This window comes from Engystomops pustulosus, unplaced genomic scaffold (genome assembly GCF_040894005.1).
Source record: "Engystomops pustulosus unplaced genomic scaffold, aEngPut4.maternal MAT_SCAFFOLD_163, whole genome shotgun sequence".
Lineage (NCBI taxonomy): Eukaryota > Metazoa > Chordata > Amphibia > Anura > Leptodactylidae > Engystomops > Engystomops pustulosus.
In genome coordinates this window covers 15,001-35,144 of record NW_027285043.1, presented here as the reverse complement: position 1 = coordinate 35,144, position 20,144 = coordinate 15,001, and positions in this window count along the sequence as shown.

Here is a 20,144-nt window from a genome sequence, read left to right as displayed (position 1 = left end):
TCCGCTACAATCTCTGCTTCTGCCGGACTCGGAGGGGAGCCGCCCCGGGGGCGACCGCTCCCTCTCCTCTTCCGCGGCGTGCCGCGCGCTTCGCCGTCAGCAGCGGAGCGAACCTTTTTCTCGGTCCGCAGCTCTTCAGGCGTAGGCGGGCAGCGCTAACAGGGTACACTGGGGACCACTCGACCGCTACCGCTCCTACGGCAGACGACCCTACCTACCGCGGAAGCGCCACGGTGGGTCTAAGCCTCGTCCCCGCGAGGAGCAAGCGGGAGCCGTCCCTTTTCGTGCTGCGGAAATAAACCGTGGACACAGAAGTGTCTGCGCTCTCCGACCGGGCGGGGGGCGATTGGACTTGCCCGAGGGACACTAGGCGAGGCGCTACCGCGGGGAGCCGGAGCTCCTCGCTGGACGCTGCCGCCGCCAACGCCGCCGCCCCCCACCCACGGTACGGTGGAGTACGCCCGTTCCATACGCTTCGTAGCAAACCTCAGCCGAAGCAGAGAGTCCTACCGCTTGTGGCAGGAGCGGGGCCGTGCGAGGACCACACTGGCACCGCGCTACACAACCTTAGGCAGAGGACGACAGCCGCTCACGGGGAGCGGGGGATTGATGCGCGACCAAGACTGAGGCTAAGGAACGCTTTACCATAAACCGGCCGGGGCCAATACCCCTGACCGAGCAAAGTGCCTTGCCCCGCCGGATCGCGCTGTGTCAGATCGATCAAAAGAGCGGAGAGCCGAGACTCTACCGCTGGGAGTTTGTGGAGAACGGCCTGGCTTACGTCCCGTCCTCCCGCCCTCGACCTCACATGGCTAGCCTCACCCGCCGGGAGCCACCCCATTGGGGACCGTAGGGCGGAGAAGGGGTCTCCGCGTCCGGAATTTTACTTGTGGAGAACGGCCTGGCTTACGTCCCGTCCTCCCGCCCTCGACCTCACATGGCTAGCCTCACCCGCCGGGAGCCACCCCATTGGGGACCGTAGGGCGGAGAAGGGGTCTCCGCGTCCGGAATTTTACTTGTGGAGAACGGCCTGGCTTACGTCCCGTCCTCCCGCCCTCGACCTCACATGGCTAGCCTCACCCGCCGGGAGCCACCCCATTGGGGACCGTAGGGCGGAGAAGGGGTCTCCGCGTCCGGAATTTTACTTGTGGAGAACGGCCTGGCTTACGTCCCGTCCTCCCGCCCTCGACCTCACATGGCTAGCCTCACCCGCCGGGCGCCACCCCATTGGGGACCGTAGGGCGGAGAAGGGGTCTCCGCGTCCGGAATTTCTTGTGGAGAACGGCCTGGCTTGCGTCCCGTCCTCCCATGGCTAGCCTCACCCGCCGGGCGCCACCCCATTGGGGACCGTAGGGCGGAGAAGGGGTCTCCGCGTCCGGAATTTCTTGTGGAGAACGGCCTGGCTTACGTCCCGTTCTCCCGCCCTCGACCTCACATGGCTAGCCTACCCCGCCGGGCGCCGCTCCATTGGGGATACGGTACAGCAAAGCGCGACGCCGCACGATGCCAACACTTTGTGCAAAAACCTGGCAGAGTCGACCAAAACCTCGCTTCTTTGACCGGTATTTTTGATGCTTTTCTCTGCCGCCGAAGGTGCACTGAGGGTCGGATCGCCCAAAATTTTTATGTTTTTGTCTGCGGTTCTTCCGAGAGGTGCCCGCCTGGCAGTTCTTTTTCAGCAGCCTTCGAAGGACATCCGGCGGGCAAGCCAGGGGTCGGCAGCCGCCGGCGGTGAGCCTTCCCCGGCAGGAGCAGGGCAGCTCGGACCGCAAAATTTTTTCGACTTTCGCCGAGGCCAAAAGCCCATGCACTTCGAAATCCTGCCCGCAGCGCCGTCTCCTGTCAGACTTCCCATGCCGCCTGCGGTGGTCCTCGCCCGGCAGAGAGAATCCGGAGTCGCCCTCTCACCGGTTCTTTTTCACCATTCCGGAGCTCTGAAATCTGCCGGACACCGAGTGGCCGAGGACGCTTCCAGGAGGGCGGCAGCGAGAGGCAGAGTGCCACCGGTCGGGTCCCCGGTTCTCCCACACTTTGAAATTTTTTCCCCGTTTGTTCTGGTGGGATGGAGAGAGAGCGTGGCTTATGCGCCCTCTGCCCCGCGGTACGCCCTTGGCTAGCCTTACGCCGGTGGTTCGCCAGGCCACCGGCACCTTGTACAGCGGGGTCGGCGTGGCTTATGCGCCCTCTCCCCCGCGGTCCGCCCTGGCTAGCCTTACGCCGGTGGTTCGCCAGGCCACCGGCACCTTGTATGGCGGGGACGGCGTGGCTTATGCGCCCGTCAACCCACCTGCTCGCCCCGGCTAGCCTTTTACCCGGAGGGCGCCACGCTCCGGGTACCAGTGAGCGGCACGAACCCAGTCATACCATGCCGCTCACCTCGCGCCCTCTCCGGCCTCCGCCGCGGAGACCTCCCGCTCTGTTCTGCGGAGAGCGATGACGGGCACAATCTACAAAGTCCCCGATGGTTAAGGACGTAGACTGTTGAGCGGGACCTACACACTCTTGTAGCCGAAGGGGCTCGCCATTTCCCGCAGAAAATGGATCACCTCCCGCAGAGGAACATGAAATGCCCCTTCCCGCGGGACCCGAAGGACCGCCCTGTCCGAGCAGGCCTCCAGGACCACGGCACGCAAAAGCGACTCAGTCCCGCTGGCATTACGGATCTGACTTAGTGCAAAAGCCTGGCAGAGTCGACCAAAACTCCCCTTCTCTGACCGGTATTTTTGCTGCTTCTCTCTGCCGCCGAAGGTGCACTGAAAGTCGGACCGGTCGGTTTTGGTCTGCGGTTCTTCCGAGAGGTGCCCGTCTCGGGGTTCTTTTTCAGCAGCCTTCGAAGGCGATCCGGCGGGCAAGCCAGGGGTTGGCAGCCGCCGGCGGTAAGCCTTCCCCGGCAGGAGCAGGGCAGCTCGGACCGCAAAATTTTTTCGACTTTCGCCGAGGACAAAAAGCCCAGCCACTTAGAAAGCCTGCCGCGGCGCCGTCTCCTGTCAGACGTCCCCGCCGCCTGCGGTGGTCCTCGCCCGGCAGTGAGAAACCAGAGTCGCCCTCTCTCCGGTTCTTTTTCACCATTCCGGAGCTCTGGAATCTGCCGTACTCCGAGTGACCGAGGACGCTTCCAGGAGGGCGGCAGCGAGAGGCAGAGTGCCACCGGTCGGGTCCCCGGTTCTCCCACACTTTGAAATTTTTTCCCCGTTTGTACTGGTGGGATGGAGAGAGAGCGTGGCTTAAGCGCCCTCTGCCCCGCGGTCCGCCCTGGCTAGCCTTACGCCGGTGGTTCGCCAGGCCACCGGCACCTTGTATGGCGGGGACGGCGTGGCTTATGCGCCCGTCAACCCACCTGCTCGCCCCGGCTAGCCTTTTACCCGGAGGGCGCCACGCTCCGGGTACCAGTGAGCGGCACGAACCCAGTCATACCATGCCGCTCACCTCGCGCCCTCTCCGGCCTCCGCCGCGGAGACCTCCCGCTCTGTTCTGCGGAGAGCGATGACGGGCACAATCTACAAAGTCCCCGATGGTTAAGGACGTAGACTGTTGAGCGGGACCTACACACTCTTGTAGCCGAAGGGGCTCGCCATTTCCCGCAGAAAATGGATCACCTCCCGCAGAGGAACATGAAATGCCCCTTCCCGCGGGACCCGAAGGACCGCCCTGTCCGAGCAGGCCTCCAGGACCACGGCACGCAAAAGCGACTCAGTCCCGCTGGCATTACGGATCTGACTTAGTGCAAAAGCCTGGCAGAGTCGACCAAAACTCCCCTTCTCTGACCGGTATTTTTGCTGCTTCTCTCTGCCGCCGAAGGTGCACTGAAAGTCGGACCGGTCGGTTTTGGTCTGCGGTTCTTCCGAGAGGTGCCCGTCTCGGGGTTCTTTTTCAGCAGCCTTCGAAGGCGATCCGGCGGGCAAGCCAGGGGTTGGCAGCCGCCGGCGGTAAGCCTTCCCCGGCAGGAGCAGGGCAGCTCGGACCGCAAAATTTTTTCGACTTTCGCCGAGGACAAAAAGCCCAGCCACTTAGAAAGCCTGCCGCGGCGCCGTCTCCTGTCAGACGTCCCCGCCGCCTGCGGTGGTCCTCGCCCGGCAGAGAGAAGCCGGATTCGCCCTCTCTCCGGTTCTTTTTCACCATTCCGGAGCTCTGAAATCTGCCGTACTCCGAGTGACCGAGGACGCTTCCAGGAGGGCGGCAGCGAGAGGCAGAGTGCCACCGGTCGGGTCCCCGGTTCTCCCACACTTTGAAATTTTTTCCCCGTTTGTACTGGTGGGATGGAGAGAGAGCGTGGCTTAAGCGCCCTCTGCCCCGCGGTCCGCCCTGGCTAGCCTTACGCCGGTGGTTCGCCAGGCCACCGGCACCTTGTATGGCGGGGACGGCGTGGCTTATGCGCCCGTCAACCCACCTGCTCGCCCCGGCTAGCCTTTTACCCGGAGGGCGCCACGCTCCGGGTACCAGTGAGCGGCACGAACCCAGTCATACCATGCCGCTCACCTCGCGCCCTCTCCGGCCTCCGCCGCGGAGACCTCCCGCTCTGTTCTGCGGAGAGCGATGACGGGCACAATCTACAAAGTCCCCGATGGTTAAGGACGTAGACTGTTGAGCGGGACCTACACACTCTTGTAGCCGAAGGGGCTCGCCATTTCCCGCAGAAAATGGATCACCTCCCGCAGAGGAACATGAAATGCCCCTTCCCGCGGGACCCGAAGGACCGCCCTGTCCGAGCAGGCCTCCAGGACCACGGCACGCAAAAGCGACTCAGTCCCGCTGGCATTACGGATCTGACTTAGTGCAAAAGCCTGGCAGAGTCGACCAAAACTCCCCTTCTCTGACCGGTATTTTTGCTGCTTCTCTCTGCCGCCGAAGGTGCACTGAAAGTCGGACCGGTCGGTTTTGGTCTGCGGTTCTTCCGAGAGGTGCCCGTCTCGGGGTTCTTTTTCAGCAGCCTTCGAAGGCGATCCGGCGGGCAAGCCAGGGGTTGGCAGCCGCCGGCGGTAAGCCTTCCCCGGCAGGAGCAGGGCAGCTCGGACCGCAAAATTTTTTCGACTTTCGCCGAGGACAAAAAGCCCAGCCACTTAGAAAGCCTGCCGCGGCGCCGTCTCCTGTCAGACGTCCCCGCCGCCTGCGGTGGTCCTCGCCCGGCAGTGAGAAACCAGAGTCGCCCTCTCTCCGGTTCTTTTTCACCATTCCGGAGCTCTGGAATCTGCCGTACTCCGAGTGACCGAGGACGCTTCCAGGAGGGCGGCAGCGAGAGGCAGAGTGCCACCGGTCGGGTCCCCGGTTCTCCCACACTTTGAAATTTTTTCCCCGTTTGTACTGGTGGGATGGAGAGAGAGCGTGGCTTAAGCGCCCTCTGCCCCGCGGTCCGCCCTGGCTAGCCTTACGCCGGTGGTTCGCCAGGCCACCGGCACCTTGTATGGCGGGGACGGCGTGGCTTATGCGCCCGTCAACCCACCTGCTCGCCCCGGCTAGCCTTTTACCCGGAGGGCGCCACGCTCCGGGTACCAGTGAGCGGCACGAACCCAGTCATACCATGCCGCTCACCTCGCGCCCTCTCCGGCCTCCGCCGCGGAGACCTCCCGCTCTGTTCTGCGGAGAGCGATGACGGGCACAATCTACAAAGTCCCCGATGGTTAAGGACGTAGACTGTTGAGCGGGACCTACACACTCTTGTAGCCGAAGGGGCTCGCCATTTCCCGCAGAAAATGGATCACCTCCCGCAGAGGAACATGAAATGCCCCTTCCCGCGGGACCCGAAGGACCGCCCTGTCCGAGCAGGCCTCCAGGACCACGGCACGCAAAAGCGACTCAGTCCCGCTGGCATTACGGATCTGACTTAGTGCAAAAGCCTGGCAGAGTCGACCAAAACTCCCCTTCTCTGACCGGTATTTTTGCTGCTTCTCTCTGCCGCCGAAGGTGCACTGAAAGTCGGACCGGTCGGTTTTGGTCTGCGGTTCTTCCGAGAGGTGCCCGTCTCGGGGTTCTTTTTCAGCAGCCTTCGAAGGCGATCCGGCGGGCAAGCCAGGGGTTGGCAGCCGCCGGCGGTAAGCCTTCCCCGGCAGGAGCAGGGCAGCTCGGACCGCAAAATTTTTTCGACTTTCGCCGAGGACAAAAAGCCCAGCCACTTAGAAAGCCTGCCGCGGCGCCGTCTCCTGTCAGACGTCCCCGCCGCCTGCGGTGGTCCTCGCCCGGCAGAGAGAAGCCGGATTCGCCCTCTCTCCGGTTCTTTTTCACCATTCCGGAGCTCTGAAATCTGCCGTACTCCGAGTGACCGAGGACGCTTCCAGGAGGGCGGCAGCGAGAGGCAGAGTGCCACCGGTCGGGTCCCCGGTTCTCCCACACTTAGAGAATTTTTCGCTTGGTGCTGCTGCGAGGACGTAGGTCTTTCGACCGGGGCAAGCCTGGAGGGCGGTAGCCGGGTTTGGCGCCCTATTCCCGGCTAGCTCTCGGCGGCTTCACCCGGTTGGAGCTCCGACTTCCATGGGCATGTTCCTCACCGGGACCTACGGCAAAGTGTGGCCGAGGGACAGTGACACATTCCCGGGTAGCCTGAGTGGCTGCTCCCGCTGAGCCACTTCCATGGGCATTATTCCTCCCCGGGACTTGCCGCCAAGTCTTGGCCGGGGGACAGTGACACATTCCCGGGTAGCCTGAGTGGCTGCTCCCGCTGAGCTACTTCCATGGGCACTATTCCTCCCCGGGACTTGCCGCCAAGTCTTGGCCGGGGGACAGTGACACATTCCCGGGTAGCCTGAGTGGCTGCTCCCGCTGAGCCACTTCCATGGGCATTATTCCTCCCCGGGACTTGCCGCCAAGTCTTGGCCGGGGGACAGTGACACATTGCCGGGTAGCCTGAGTGGCTGCTCCCGCTGAGCTCTTACTTCCATGGGCATGTTCCTCACCGGGACCAACTACCAAGTGTGGCCGGGTTTCGAGCTCCAAACTCGGCTTGCACTTGGTGGCCAAGGGGGTCCCCTCCGCTCCGGGAAGGGCGCCCTCCAGCGGGCAGACGAGGGTACTTCTAGTCTGCCCGAGCTCCATGGGGCCCCTCTCGCCCCTAGGCTCCCCGCCCAGGGTTCCAGGGTCCCGGCTACAGCCACCCAGCCGAGTCCCATATAGGGTACCGGGCCTGGCAGGAATCATGCCGGAATTAGTGAGACCTCCTCGGCCGCGGCTCAGCCGCAAAACTCCCTTTCGCGGTTCTCTTCCCACCAACTTCCATGGGCATGTTCCTCACCGGGACCTCCGACCAAGTGTGGCCGGGGAACAGTCACCCATGCCCGGGCAGCCTCAGCGAGTGCTCCCGCTGAGGTCAACTTGGAGGTTGGAGCTCCGACTTCCATGGGCACTATTCCTCCCCGGGACCTGCCGCCAAGTCTGGCCGGGGGACAGTGACACATTCCCGGGTAGCCTGAGCGGATGCTCCCGCTGAACTCTTTAGTTCCATGGGCATGTTCCTCATCAGGAACCCAACGACCAAGGGTGGCCGAGGGACAGTGACACATTCTCGGGTAGCCTGAGTGGCTGCTCCCGCTGAGCTACTTCCATGAGCACTATTCCTCCCCGGGACCTGCCGCCAAGTCTGGCCGGGGGACAGTGACACATTCCCGGGTAGCCTGAGTGGCTGCTCCCGCTGAGCTACTTCCATGGGCACTATTCCTCCCCGGGACTTGCCGCCAAGTCTTGGCCGGGGGACAGTGACACATTCCCGGGTAGCCTGAGTGGCTGCTCCCGCTGAGGTACTTCCATGAGCACTATTCCTCCCCGGGACTTGCCGCCAAGTCTTGGCCGGGGGACAGTGACACATTCCCGGGTAGCCTGAGTGGCTGCTCCCGCTGAGCTCCGACTTCCATGGCCATGTTCCTCACCGGGACCTCCGACCAAGCCTGGCCGGGTTTCGAGCTCCAAACTCGGCTTGCACTTGGTGGCCAAGGGGGTCCCCTCCGCTCCGGAAAGGGCGCCCTCCAGCGGGCAGACGAGGGTACTTCTAGTCTGCCCGAGCTCCATGGGGCCCCTCTCGCCCCTAGGCTCCCCGCCCAGGGTTCCAGGGTCCCGGCTACAGCCACCCAGCCGAGTCCCATATAGGGTACCGGGCCTGGCAGGAATCATGCCGGAATTAGTGAGACCTCCTCGGCCGCGGCTCAGCCGCAAAACTCCCTTTCGCGGTTCTCTTCCCACCAACTTCCATGGGCATGTTCCTCACCGGGACCTCCGACCAAGTGTGGCCGGGGAACAGTCACCCATGCCCGGGCAGCCTCAGCGAGTGCTCCCGCTGAGGTCAACTTGGAGGTTGGAGCTCCGACTTCCATGGGCACTATTCCTCCCCGGGACCTGCCGCCAAGTCTGGCCGGGGGACAGTGACACATTCCCGGGTAGCCTGAGCGGATGCTCCCGCTGAACTCTTTAGTTCCATGGGCATGTTCCTCATCAGGAACCCAACGACCAAGGGTGGCCGAGGGACAGTGACACATTCTCGGGTAGCCTGAGTGGCTGCTCCCGCTGAGCTACTTCCATGAGCACTATTCCTCCCCGGGACCTGCCGCCAAGTCTGGCCGGGGGACAGTGACACATTCCCGGGTAGCCTGAGTGGCTGCTCCCGCTGAGCTACTTCCATGGGCACTATTCCTCCCCGGGACTTGCCGCCAAGTCTTGGCCGGGGGACAGTGACACATTCCCGGGTAGCCTGAGTGGCTGCTCCCGCTGAGCCACTTCCATGGGCACTATTCCTCCCCGGGACTTGCCGCCAAGTCTTGGCCGGGGGACAGTGACACATTCCCGGGTAGCCTGAGTGGCTGCTCCCGCTGAGCCACTTCCATGGGCACTATTCCTCCCCGGGACTTGCCGCCAAGTCTTGGCCGGGGGACAGTGACACATTGCCGGGTAGCCTGAGTGGCTGCTCCCGCTGAGCTCTTACTTCCATGGGCATGTTCCTGACCGGGACCAACTACCAAGTGTGGCCGGGTTTCGAGCTCCAAACTCGGCTTGCACTTGGTGGCCAAGGGGGTCCCCTCCGCTCCAGGAAGGGCGCCCTCCAGCGGGCAGACGAGGGTACTTCTAGTCTGCCCGAGCTCCATGGGGCCCCTCTCGCCCCTAGGCTCCCCGCCCAGGGTTCCAGGGTCCCGGCTACAGCCACCCAGCCGAGTCCCATATAGGGTACCGGGCCTGGCAGGAATCATGCCGGAATTAGTGAGACCTCCTCGGCCGCGGCTCAGCCGCAAAACTCCCTTTCGCGGTTCTCTTCCCACCAACTTCCATGGGCATGTTCCTCACCGGGACCTCCGACCAAGTGTGGCCGGGGAACAGTCACCCATGCCCGGGCAGCCTCAGCGAGTGCTCCCGCTGAGGTCAACTTGGAGGTTGGAGCTCCGACTTCCATGGGCACTATTCCTCCCCGGGACCTGCCGCCAAGTCTGGCCGGGGGACAGTGACACATTCCCGGGTAGCCTGAGCGGATGCTCCCGCTGAACTCTTTAGTTCCATGGGCATGTTCCTCATCAGGAACCCAACGACCAAGGGTGGCCGAGGGACAGTGACACATTCTCGGGTAGCCTGAGTGGCTGCTCCCGCTGAGCTACTTCCATGAGCACTATTCCTCCCCGGGACCTGCCGCCAAGTCAGGCCGGGGGACAGTGACACATTCCCGGGTAGCCTGAGTGGCTGCTCCCGCTGAGCTACTTCCATGGGCACTATTCCTCCCCGGGACTTGCCGCCAAGTCTTGGCCGGGGGACAGTGACACATTCCCGGGTAGCCTGAGTGGCTGCTCCCGCTGAGCTCTTACTTCCATGGGCATGTTCCTCACCGGGACCAACTACCAAGTGTGGCCGGGTTTCGAGCTCCAAACTCGGCTTGCACTTGGTGGCCAAGGGGGTCCCCTCCGCTCCGGGAAGGGCGCCCTCCAGCGGGCAGACGAGGGTACTTCTAGTCTGCCCGAGCTCCATGGGGCCCCTCTCGCCCCTAGGCTCCCCGCCCAGGGTTCCAGGGTCCCGGCTACAGCCACCCAGCCGAGTCCCATATAGGGTACCGGGCCTGGCAGGAATCATGCCGGAATTAGTGAGACCTCCTCGGCCGCGGCTCAGCCGCAAAACTCCCTTTCGCGGTTCTCTTCCCACCAACTTCCATGGGCATGTTCCTCACCGGGACCTCCGACCAAGTGTGGCCGGGGAACAGTCACCCATGCCCGGGCAGCCTCAGCGAGTGCTCCCGCTGAGGTCAACTTGGAGGTTGGAGCTCCGACTTCCATGGGCACTATTCCTCCCCGGGACCTGCCGCCAAGTCTGGCCGGGGGACAGTGACACATTCCCGGGTAGCCTGAGCGGATGCTCCCGCTGAACTCTTTAGTTCCATGGGCATGTTCCTCATCAGGAACCCAACGACCAAGGGTGGCCGAGGGACAGTGACACATTCTCGGGTAGCCTGAGTGGCTGCTCCCGCTGAGCTACTTCCATGAGCACTATTCCTCCCCGGGACCTGCCGCCAAGTCTGGCCGGGGGACAGTGACACATTCTCGGGTAGCCTGAGTGGCTGCTCCCGCTGAGCTACTTCCATGAGCACTATTCCTCCCCGGGACCTGCCGCCAAGTCTGGCCGGGGGACAGTGACACATTCCCGGGTAGCCTGAGTGGCTGCTCCCGCTGAGCTACTTCCATGGGCACTCTTCCTCCCCGGGACTTGCCGCCAAGTCTTGGCCGGGGGACAGTGACACATTCCCGGGTAAGCCTGAGCGGCTGCTCCCGCTGAACTCTTACTTCCATGGGCACTATTCCTCCCCGGGACTTGCCGCCAAGTCTTGGCCGGGGGACAGTGACACATTCCCGGGTAGCCTGAGTGGCTGCTCCCGCTGAGCTCCGACTTCCATGGCCATGTTCCTCACCGGGACCTCCGACCAAGCCTGGCCGGGTTTCGAGCTCCAAACTCGGCTTGCACTTGGTGGCCAAGGGGGTCCCCTCCGCTCCGGGAAGGGCGCCCTCCAGCGGGCAGACGAGGGTACTTCTAGTCTGCCCGAGCTCCATGGGGCCCCTCTCGCCCCTAGGCTCCCCGCCCAGGGTTCCAGGGTCACGGATCCAACCACCATGCCGAGTCCGGTTTGGGGACCGGGAATGGCAGGAATCAAGCCGGGATCGGTGCGCCCTCCTCGGCCGCGGCTTAGCGCAAAAACTCCCTTTCGCGGTTCTCTTCCCTTCAACTTCCATGGGCACGTTCCACACCGGGACCTACGACCAAGTGAGCCCGGGGAACAGTCACCCATGCCCGGGCAGCCTCAGCAAGTGCTCCAGCTGAGGTCAATTTGGAGTTTGGAGCTCCGACTTCCATGGGCATGTTCCTCACCGGGACCTACGACCAAGCGTGGCCGAGAACAGTGACACATTCCCGGGTAAGCCTTAGCGGCTTCTCCCGCTGAGCTCCTACTTCCATGAGCACTATTCCTCCCCGGGACTTGCCGCCAAGTCTGGCCTGGGGGGACAGTGACACATTCCCGGGAAGCCTGTGCGGCTGCTCCCGCTAGGCTCTTACTTCCATGGGCATTATTCCTCCCCGGGACTTGCCGCCAAGTCTGGCCGGGGGACAGTGACTCTTGGCCGGATAGGCCAAGTGGCTTCTCCCGCTGACTTGCCCCTTTGGAAGTAGTAGCTCCTACTTCCATGGGCATTATTCCTCTCCGGGACCTACTGCCAAGTGTGGCCGGGGAACAGTGACTCTTGGCCGGATAGGCCAAGTGGCTTCTCCCGCTGACTTGCCCCTTTGGAAGTAGGAGCTACGACTTCCATGGGCATTATTCCTCCCCGGGACCTACTGCCAAGTGTGGCCGGGGAACAGTGACTCTTGGCCGGATAGGCCAACTGGCTGCTCCCGCTTAAGTGCCCCTTTGGAAGTAGTAGCTCTCACTTCCATGGGCATTATTCCTCTCGCTGACCTACAGCCAGGTGTCTTCACCCTTTGGAAGTAGTAGCTCCTACTTCCGTGGGCATCATTCCTCCCCGGGACTTGCCGCCAAGTCAGGCCGGGGGACAGTGACATGTGGCCGGATAGGCCAAGTGGCTTCTCCCGCTGACTTGCCCCTTTGGAAGTAGTAGCTCCTACTTCCATGGGCATTATTCCTCCCCGGGACTTGCAGCCAAGTCTGGCCGGGGGACAGTGACTCTTGGCCGGATAGGCCAAGTGGCTTCTCCCGCTGACCTCACCCTTTGGAAGTAGTAGCTCCTACTTCCATGGGCATTATTCCTCCCCGGGACTTGCAGCCAAGTCTGGCCGGGGGACAGTGACTCTTGGCCGGATAGGCCAAGTGGCTTCTCCCGCTGACCTCACCCTTTGGAAGTAGGAGCTCCTACTTCCATGGGCATTATTCCTCCCCGGGACTTGCCGCCAAGTCTGGCCGGGGGACAGTGACATGTGGCCGGTCAGGCCAAGTGGCTTCTCCCGCTGACTTGCCCCTTTGGAAGTAGTAGCTCCTACTTCCATGGGCATTATTCCTCCCCGGGACCTACTGCCAAGTGTGGCCGGGGAACAGTGACCCTTGGCCGGATAGGCCAAGTGGCTTCTCCCGCTGACTTGCCCCTTTGGAAGTAGTACCTCCTACTTCCATGGGCATTATTCCTCCCCGGGACCTACTGCCAAGTGTGGCCGGGGAACAGTGACCCTTGGCCGGATAGGCCAAGTGGCTTCTCCCGCTGACTTGCCCCTTTGGAAGTAGTAGCTCCTACTTCCATGGGCATTATTCCTCCCCGGGACCTACTGCCAAGTGTGGCCGGGGAACAGTGACCCTTGGCCGGATAGGCCAAGTGGCTTCTCCCGCTGACTTGCCCCTTTGGAAGTAGTAGCTCCTACTTCCATGGGCATTATTCCTCCCCGGGACCTACTGCCAAGTGTGGCCGGGGAACAGTGACCCTTGGCCGGATAGGCCAAGTGGCTTCTCCCGCTGACTTGCCCCTTTGGAAGTAGTAGCTCCTACTTCCATGGGCATTATTCCTCCCCGGGACCTACTGCCAAGTGTGGCCGGGGAACAGTGACCCTTGGCCGGATAGGCCAAGTGGCTTCTCCCGCTGACTTGCCCCTTTGGAAGTAGTACCTCCTACTTCCATGGGCATTATTCCTCCCCGGGACCTACTGCCAAGTGTGGCCGGGGAACAGTGACCCTTGGCCGGATAGGCCAAGTGGCTTCTCCCGCTGACTTGCCCCTTTGGAAGTAGTAGCTCTTACTTCCATGGGCATTATACCTCTCGGGGACTTAGAGCCAAGTGTCTTCACCCTTTGAAGGTAGTAGCTCCTACTTCCATGGGCATTATTCCTCCCCGGGACCTACTGCCAAGTGTGGCCGGGGAACAGTGACCCTTGGCCGGGTAGGCCAAGTGGCTTCTCCCGCTGACTTGCCCCTTTGGAAGTAGTAGCTCCTACTTCCATGGGCATTATTCCTCCCCGGGACCTACTGCCAAGTGTGGCCGGGGAACAGTGACCCTTGGCCGGATAGGCCAAGTGGCTTCTCCCGCTGACTTGCCCCTTTGGAAGTAGTAGCTCCTACTTCCATGGGCATTATTCCTCCCCGGGACCTACTGCCAAGTCTGGCCGGGGAACAGTGACCCTTGGCCGGATAGGCCAAGTGGCTTCTCCCGCTGACTTGCCCCTTTGGAAGTAGTACCTCCTACTTCCATGGGCATTATTCCTCCCCGGGACCTACTGCCAAGTGTGGCCGGGGAACAGTGACCCTTGGCCGGATAGGCCAAGTGGCTTCTCCCGCTGACTTGCCCCTTTGGAAGTAGTAGCTCTTACTTCCATGGGCATTATACCTCTCGGGGACTTAGAGCCAAGTGTCTTCACCCTTTGAAGGTAGTAGCTCCTACTTCCATGGGCATTATTCCTCCCCGGGACCTACTGCCAAGTGTGGCCGGGGAACAGTGACCCTTGGCCGGGTAGGCCAAGTGGCTTCTCCCGCTGACTTGCCCCTTTGGAAGTAGTAGCTCCTACTTCCATGGGCATTATTCCTCCCCGGGACCTACTGCCAAGTGTGGCCGGGGAACAGTGACCCTTGGCCGGATAGGCCAAGTGGCTTCTCCCGCTGACTTGCCCCTTTGGAAGTAGGAGCTACGACTTCCATGGGCATTATTCCTCCCCGGGACCTACTGCCAAGTGTGGCCGGGGAACAGTGACCCTTGGCCGGATAGGCCAAGTGGCTTCTCCCGCTGACTTGCCCCTTTGGAAGTAGTAGCTCCTACTTCCATGGGCATTATTCCTCCCCGGGACCTACTGCCAAGTGTGGCCGGGGAACAGTGACCCTTGGCCGGATAGGCCAAGTGGCTTCTCCCGCTGACTTGCCCCTTTGGAAGTAGTACCTCCTACTTCCATGGGCATTATTCCTCCCCGGGACCTACTGCCAAGTGTGGCCGGGGAACAGTGACCCTTGGCCGGATAGGCCAAGTGGCTTCTCCCGCTGACTTGCCCCTTTGGAAGTAGTAGCTCTTACTTCCATGGGCATTATACCTCTCGGGGACTTAGAGCCAAGTGTCTTCACCCTTTGAAGGTAGTAGCTCCTACTTCCATGGGCATTATTCCTCCCCGGGACCTACTGCCAAGTGTGGCCGGGGAACAGTGACCCTTGGCCGGATAGGCCAAGTGGCTTCTCCCGCTGACTTGCCCCTTTGGAAGTAGTAGCTCCTACTTCCATGGGCATTATTCCTCCCCGGGACCTACTGCCAAGTGTGGCCGGGGAACAGTGACCCTTGGCCGGATAGGCCAAGTGGCTTCTCCCGCTGACTTGCCCCTTTGGAAGTAGGAGCTACGACTTCCATGGGCATTATTCCTCCCCGGGACCTACTGCCAAGTGTGGCCGGGGAACAGTGACCCTTGGCCGGATAGGCCAAGTGGCTTCTCCCGCTGACTTGCCCCTTTGGAAGTAGTAGCTCCTACTTCCATGGGCATTATTCCTCCCCGGGACCTACTGCCAAGTGTGGCCGGGGAACAGTGACCCTTGGCCGGATAGGCCAAGTGGCTTCTCCCGCTGACTTGCCCCTTTGGAAGTAGTACCTCCTACTTCCATGGGCATTATTCCTCCCCGGGACCTACTGCCAAGTGTGGCCGGGGAACAGTGACCCTTGGCCGGATAGGCCAAGTGGCTTCTCCCGCTGACTTGCCCCTTTGGAAGTAGTAGCTCTTACTTCCATGGGCATTATACCTCTCGGGGACTTAGAGCCAAGTGTCTTCACCCTTTGAAGGTAGTAGCTCCTACTTCCATGGGCATTATTCCTCCCCGGGACCTACTGCCAAGTGTGGCCGGGGAACAGTGACCCTTGGCCGGGTAGGCCAAGTGGCTTCTCCCGCTGACTTGCCCCTTTGGAAGTAGTAGCTCCTACTTCCATGGGCATTATTCCTCCCCGGGACCTACTGCCAAGTGTGGCCGGGGAACAGTGACCCTTGGCCGGATAGGCCAAGTGGCTTCTCCCGCTGACTTGCCCCTTTGGAAGTAGTAGCTCCTACTTCCATGGGCATTATTCCTCCCCGGGACCTACTGCCAAGTGTGGCCGGGGAACAGTGACCCTTGGCCGGATAGGCCAAGTGGCTTCTCCCGCTGACTTGCCCCTTTGGAAGTAGTAGCTCCTACTTCCATGGGCATTATTCCTCCCCGGGACCTACTGCCAAGTGTGGCCGGGGAACAGTGACCCTTGGCCGGGTAGGCCAAGTGGCTTCTCCCGCTGACTTGCCCCTTTGGAAGTAGTAGCTCCTACTTCCATGGGCATTATTCCTCCCCGGGACCTACTGCCAAGTGTGGCCGGGGAACAGTGACCCTAAACCGGGTAGGCCAAGTGGCTTCTCCCGCTGACTTGCCCCTTTGGAAGTAGTAGCTCCTACTTCCATGGGCATTATTCCTCCCCGGGACCTACTGCCAAGTGTGGCCGGGGAACAGGGACCCTTGGCCGGGTAGACCAAGTGGCTTCTCCCGCTGACTTGCCCCTTTGGAAGTAGAGGCTCCTACTTCCATGGGCATTATTCCTCCCCGGGACCTACTGCCAAGTGTGGCCGGGGAACAGTGACCCTTGGCCGGATAGGCCAAGTGGCTTCTCCCGCTGACTTGCCCCTTTGGAAGTAGTAGCTCCTACTTCCATGGGCATTATTCCTCCCCGGGACCTACTGCCAAGTGTGGCCGGGGAACAGTGACCCTTGGCCGGATAGGCCAAGTGGCTTCTCCCGCTGACTTGCCCCTTTGGAAGTAGTAGCTCCTACTTCCATGGGCATTATTCCTCCCCGGGACCTACTGCCAAGTGTGGCCGGGGAACAGTGACCCTTGGCCGGGTAGGCCAAGTGGCTTCTCCCGCTGACTTGCCCCTTTGGAAGTAGAGGCTCCTACTTCCATGGGCATTATTCCTCCCCGGGACCTACTGCCAAGTGTGGCCGGGGAACAGTGACCCTTGGCCGGATAGGCCAACTGGCTGCTCCCGCTGACTTGCCCCTTTGGAAGTAGAGGCTCCTACTTCCATGGGCATTATTCCTCCCCGGGACCTACTGCCAAGTGTGGCCGGGGAACAGTGACCCTTGGCCGGATAGGCCAACTGGCTGCTCCCGCTGACTTGCCCCTTTGGAAGTAGGAGCTCTTACTTCCATGGGCATTATACCTCTCGGGCACTTAGAGCCAAGTGTCTTCACCCTTTGGAGGTAGTAGCTCCTACTTCCATGGGCATTATTCCTCCCCGGGACCTACTGCCAAGTGTGGCCGGGGAACAGTGACTCTTGGCCGGATAGGCCAACTGGCTTCTCCCGCTGACTTGCCCCTTTGGAAGTAGGAGCTCTTACTTCCATGGGCATTATTCCTCCTCGGGACCTACTGCCAAGTGTGGCCGGGGAACAGTGACTCTTGGCCGGATAGGCCAACTGGCTTCTCCCGCTGACTTGCCCCTTTGGAAGTAGGAGCTCTTACTTCCATGGGCATTATTCCTCCTCGGGACCTACTGCCAAGTGTGGCCGGGGAACAGTGACTCTTGGCCGGATAGGCCAACTGGCTTCTCCCGCTGACTTGCCCCTTTGGAAGTAGGAGCTCTTACTTCCATGGGCATTATTCCTCCCCGGGACCTACTGCCAAGTGTGGCCGGGGAACAGTGACCCTTGGCCGGATAGGCCAACTGGCTGCTCCCGCTGACTTGCCCCTTTGGAAGTAGAGGCTCCTACTTCCATGGGCATTATTCCTCCCCGGGACCTACTGCCAAGTGTGGCCGGGGAACAGTGACCCTTGGCCGGATAGGCCAACTGGCTGCTCCCGCTGACTTGCCCCTTTGGAAGTAGGAGCTCTTACTTCCATGGGCATTATACCTCTCGGGGTCTTAGAGCCAAGTGTCTTCACCCTTTGAAGGTAGTAGCTCCTACTTCCATGGGCATTATTCCTCCCCGGGACCTACTGCCAAATGTGGCCGGGGAACAGTGACTCTAGGCCGGATAGGCCAACTGGCTTCTCCCGCTGACTTGCCCCTTTGGAAGTAGTAGCTCCTACTTCCATGGGCATTATTCCTCCCCGGGACCTACTGCCAAGTGTGGCCGGGGAACAGTGACTCTTGGCCGGATAGGCCAACTGGCTTCTCCCGCTGACTTGCCCCTTTGGAAGTAGTAGCTCCTACTTCCATGGGCATTATTCCTCCCCGGGACCTACTGCCTAGTGTAGCCGGGGAACAGTGACTCTTGGCCGGATAGGCCAACTGGCTTCTCCCGCTGACTTGCCCCTTTGGAAGTAGGAGCTCTTACTTCCAAGGGCATTACACCTCTCGGGCACTTAGAGCCAAGTGTCTTCACCCTTTGGAGGTAGTAGCTCCTACTTCCATGGGCATTATTCCTCCCAGGGACCTACTGCCAAATGTGGCCGGGGAACAGTGACTCTAGGCCGGATAGGCCAACTGGCTTCTCCCGCTGACTTGCCCCTTTGGAAGTAGTAGCTCCTACTTCCAAGGGCATTATTCCTCCCCGGGACCTACTGCCTAGTGTGGCCGGGGAACAGTGACTCTTGGCCGGATAGGCCAACTGGCTTCTCCCGCTGACTTGCCCCTTTGGAAGTAGTAGCTCCTACTTCCATGGGCATTATTCCTCCCCGGGACCTACTGCCTAGTGTAGCCGGGGAACAGTGACTCTTGGCCGGATAGGCCAACTGGCTTCTCCCGCTGACTTGCCCCTTTGGAAGTAGGAGCTCTTACTTCCAAGGGCATTACACCTCTCGGGCACTTAGAGCCAAGTGTCTTCACCCTTTGGAGGTAGTAGCTCCTACTTCCATGGGCATTATTCCTCCCAGGGACCTACTGCCAAATGTGGCCGGGGAACAGTGACTCTAGGCCGGATAGGCCAACTGGCTTCTCCCGCTGACTTGCCCCTTTGGAAGTAGTAGCTCCTACTTCCATGGGCATTATTCCTCCCCGGGACCTACTGCCTAGTGTGGCCGGGGAACAGTGACTCTTGGCCGGATAGGCGAAGTGGCTTCTCCCGCTGACTTGCCCCTTTGGAAGTAGGAGCTCCTACTTCCATGGGCATTATTCCTCCCCGGGACTTGCCGCCAAGTCTGGCCGGGGGACAGTGACACTTGGCCGGGTAGGCGAAGTGGCTTCTCCCGCTGACTTGCCCCTTTGGAAGTAGGAGCTCCTACTTCCATGGGCATTATTCCTCCCCGGGACTTGCCGCCAAGTCTGGCCGGGGGACAGTGACACTTGGCCGGGTAGGCGAAGTGGCTTCTCCCGCTGACTTGCCCCTTTGGAAGTAGGAGCTCCTACTTCCATGGGCATTATTCCTCCCCGGGACTTGCCGCCAAGTCTGGCCGGGGGACAGTGACACTTGGCCGGGTAGGCGAAGTGGCTTCTCCCGCTGACTTGCCCCTTTGGAAGTAGGAGCTCCTACTTCCATGGGCATTATTCCTCCCCGGGACTTGCCGCCAAGTCTGGCCGGGGGACAGTGACACTTGGCCGGGTAGGCGAAGTGGCTTCTCCCGCTGACTTGCCCCTTTGGAAGTAGGAGCTCCTACTTCCATGGGCATTATTCCTCCCCGGGACTTGCCGCCAAGTCTGGCCGGGGGACAGTGACACTTGGCCGGGTAGGCGAAGTGGCTTCTCCCGCTGACTTGCCCCTTTGGAAGTAGGAGCTCCTACTTCCATGGGCATTATTCCTCCCCGGGACTTGCCGCCAAGTCTGGCCGGGGAACAGTGACATGCGGCCGGATACGGCCGAGCGGCTGCTCCCGCTGACGTCATCACTTTGGAAGTAGGAGCTCCTACTTCCATGGGCTTGTTCCTCCCCGGGACTTGCCGCCAAGTCTGGCCGGGGGACAGTGACATGTGGCCGGATAGGCCAACTGGCTGCTCCCGCTGAGCTCCTACTTCCATGGGCTTGCCCCTCCCCGGGACTTGCCGCCAAGTCTGGCCGGGGAACAGTGACATGCGGCCGGATACGGCCGAGCGGCTGCTCCCGCTGACGTCATCACTTTGGAAGTAGGAGCTCCTACTTCCATGGGCTTGTTCCTCCCCGGGACTTGCCGCCAAGTCTGGCCGGGGGACAGTGACATGTGGCCGCATAGGCCAACTGGCTGCTCCCGCTGAGCTCCTACTTCCATGGGCTTGTTCCTCCCCGGGACTTGCCGCCAAGTCTGGCCGGGGGACAGTGACATGCCGCCGGATACGGCCGAGCGGCTGCTCCCGCTGACGTCATCACTTTGGAAGTAGGAGCTCCTACTTCCATGGGCTTGTTCCTCCCCGGGACTTGCCGCCAAGTCTGGCCGGGGGACAGTGACATGTGGCCGGATAGGCCAACTGGATGCTCCCGCTGAGCTCCTACTTCCATGGGCTTGCCCCTCCCCGGGACTTGCCGCCAAGTCTGGCCGGGGAACAGTGACATGCGGCCGGATACGGCCGAGCGGCTGCTCCCGCTGACGTCATCACTTTGGAAGTAGGAGCTCCTACTTCCATGGGCTTGTTCCTCCCCGGGACTTGCCGCCAAGTCTGGCCGGGGGACAGTGACATGTGGCCGGATAGGCCAACTGGCTGCTCCCGCTGAGCTCCTACTTCCATGGGCTTGCCCCTCCCCGGGACTTGCCGCCAAGTCTGGCCGGGGAACAGTGACATGCGGCCGGATACGGCCGAGCGGCTGCTCCCGCTGACGTCATCACTTTGGAAGTAGGAGCTCCTACTTCCATGGGCTTGTTCCTCCCCGGGACTTGCCGC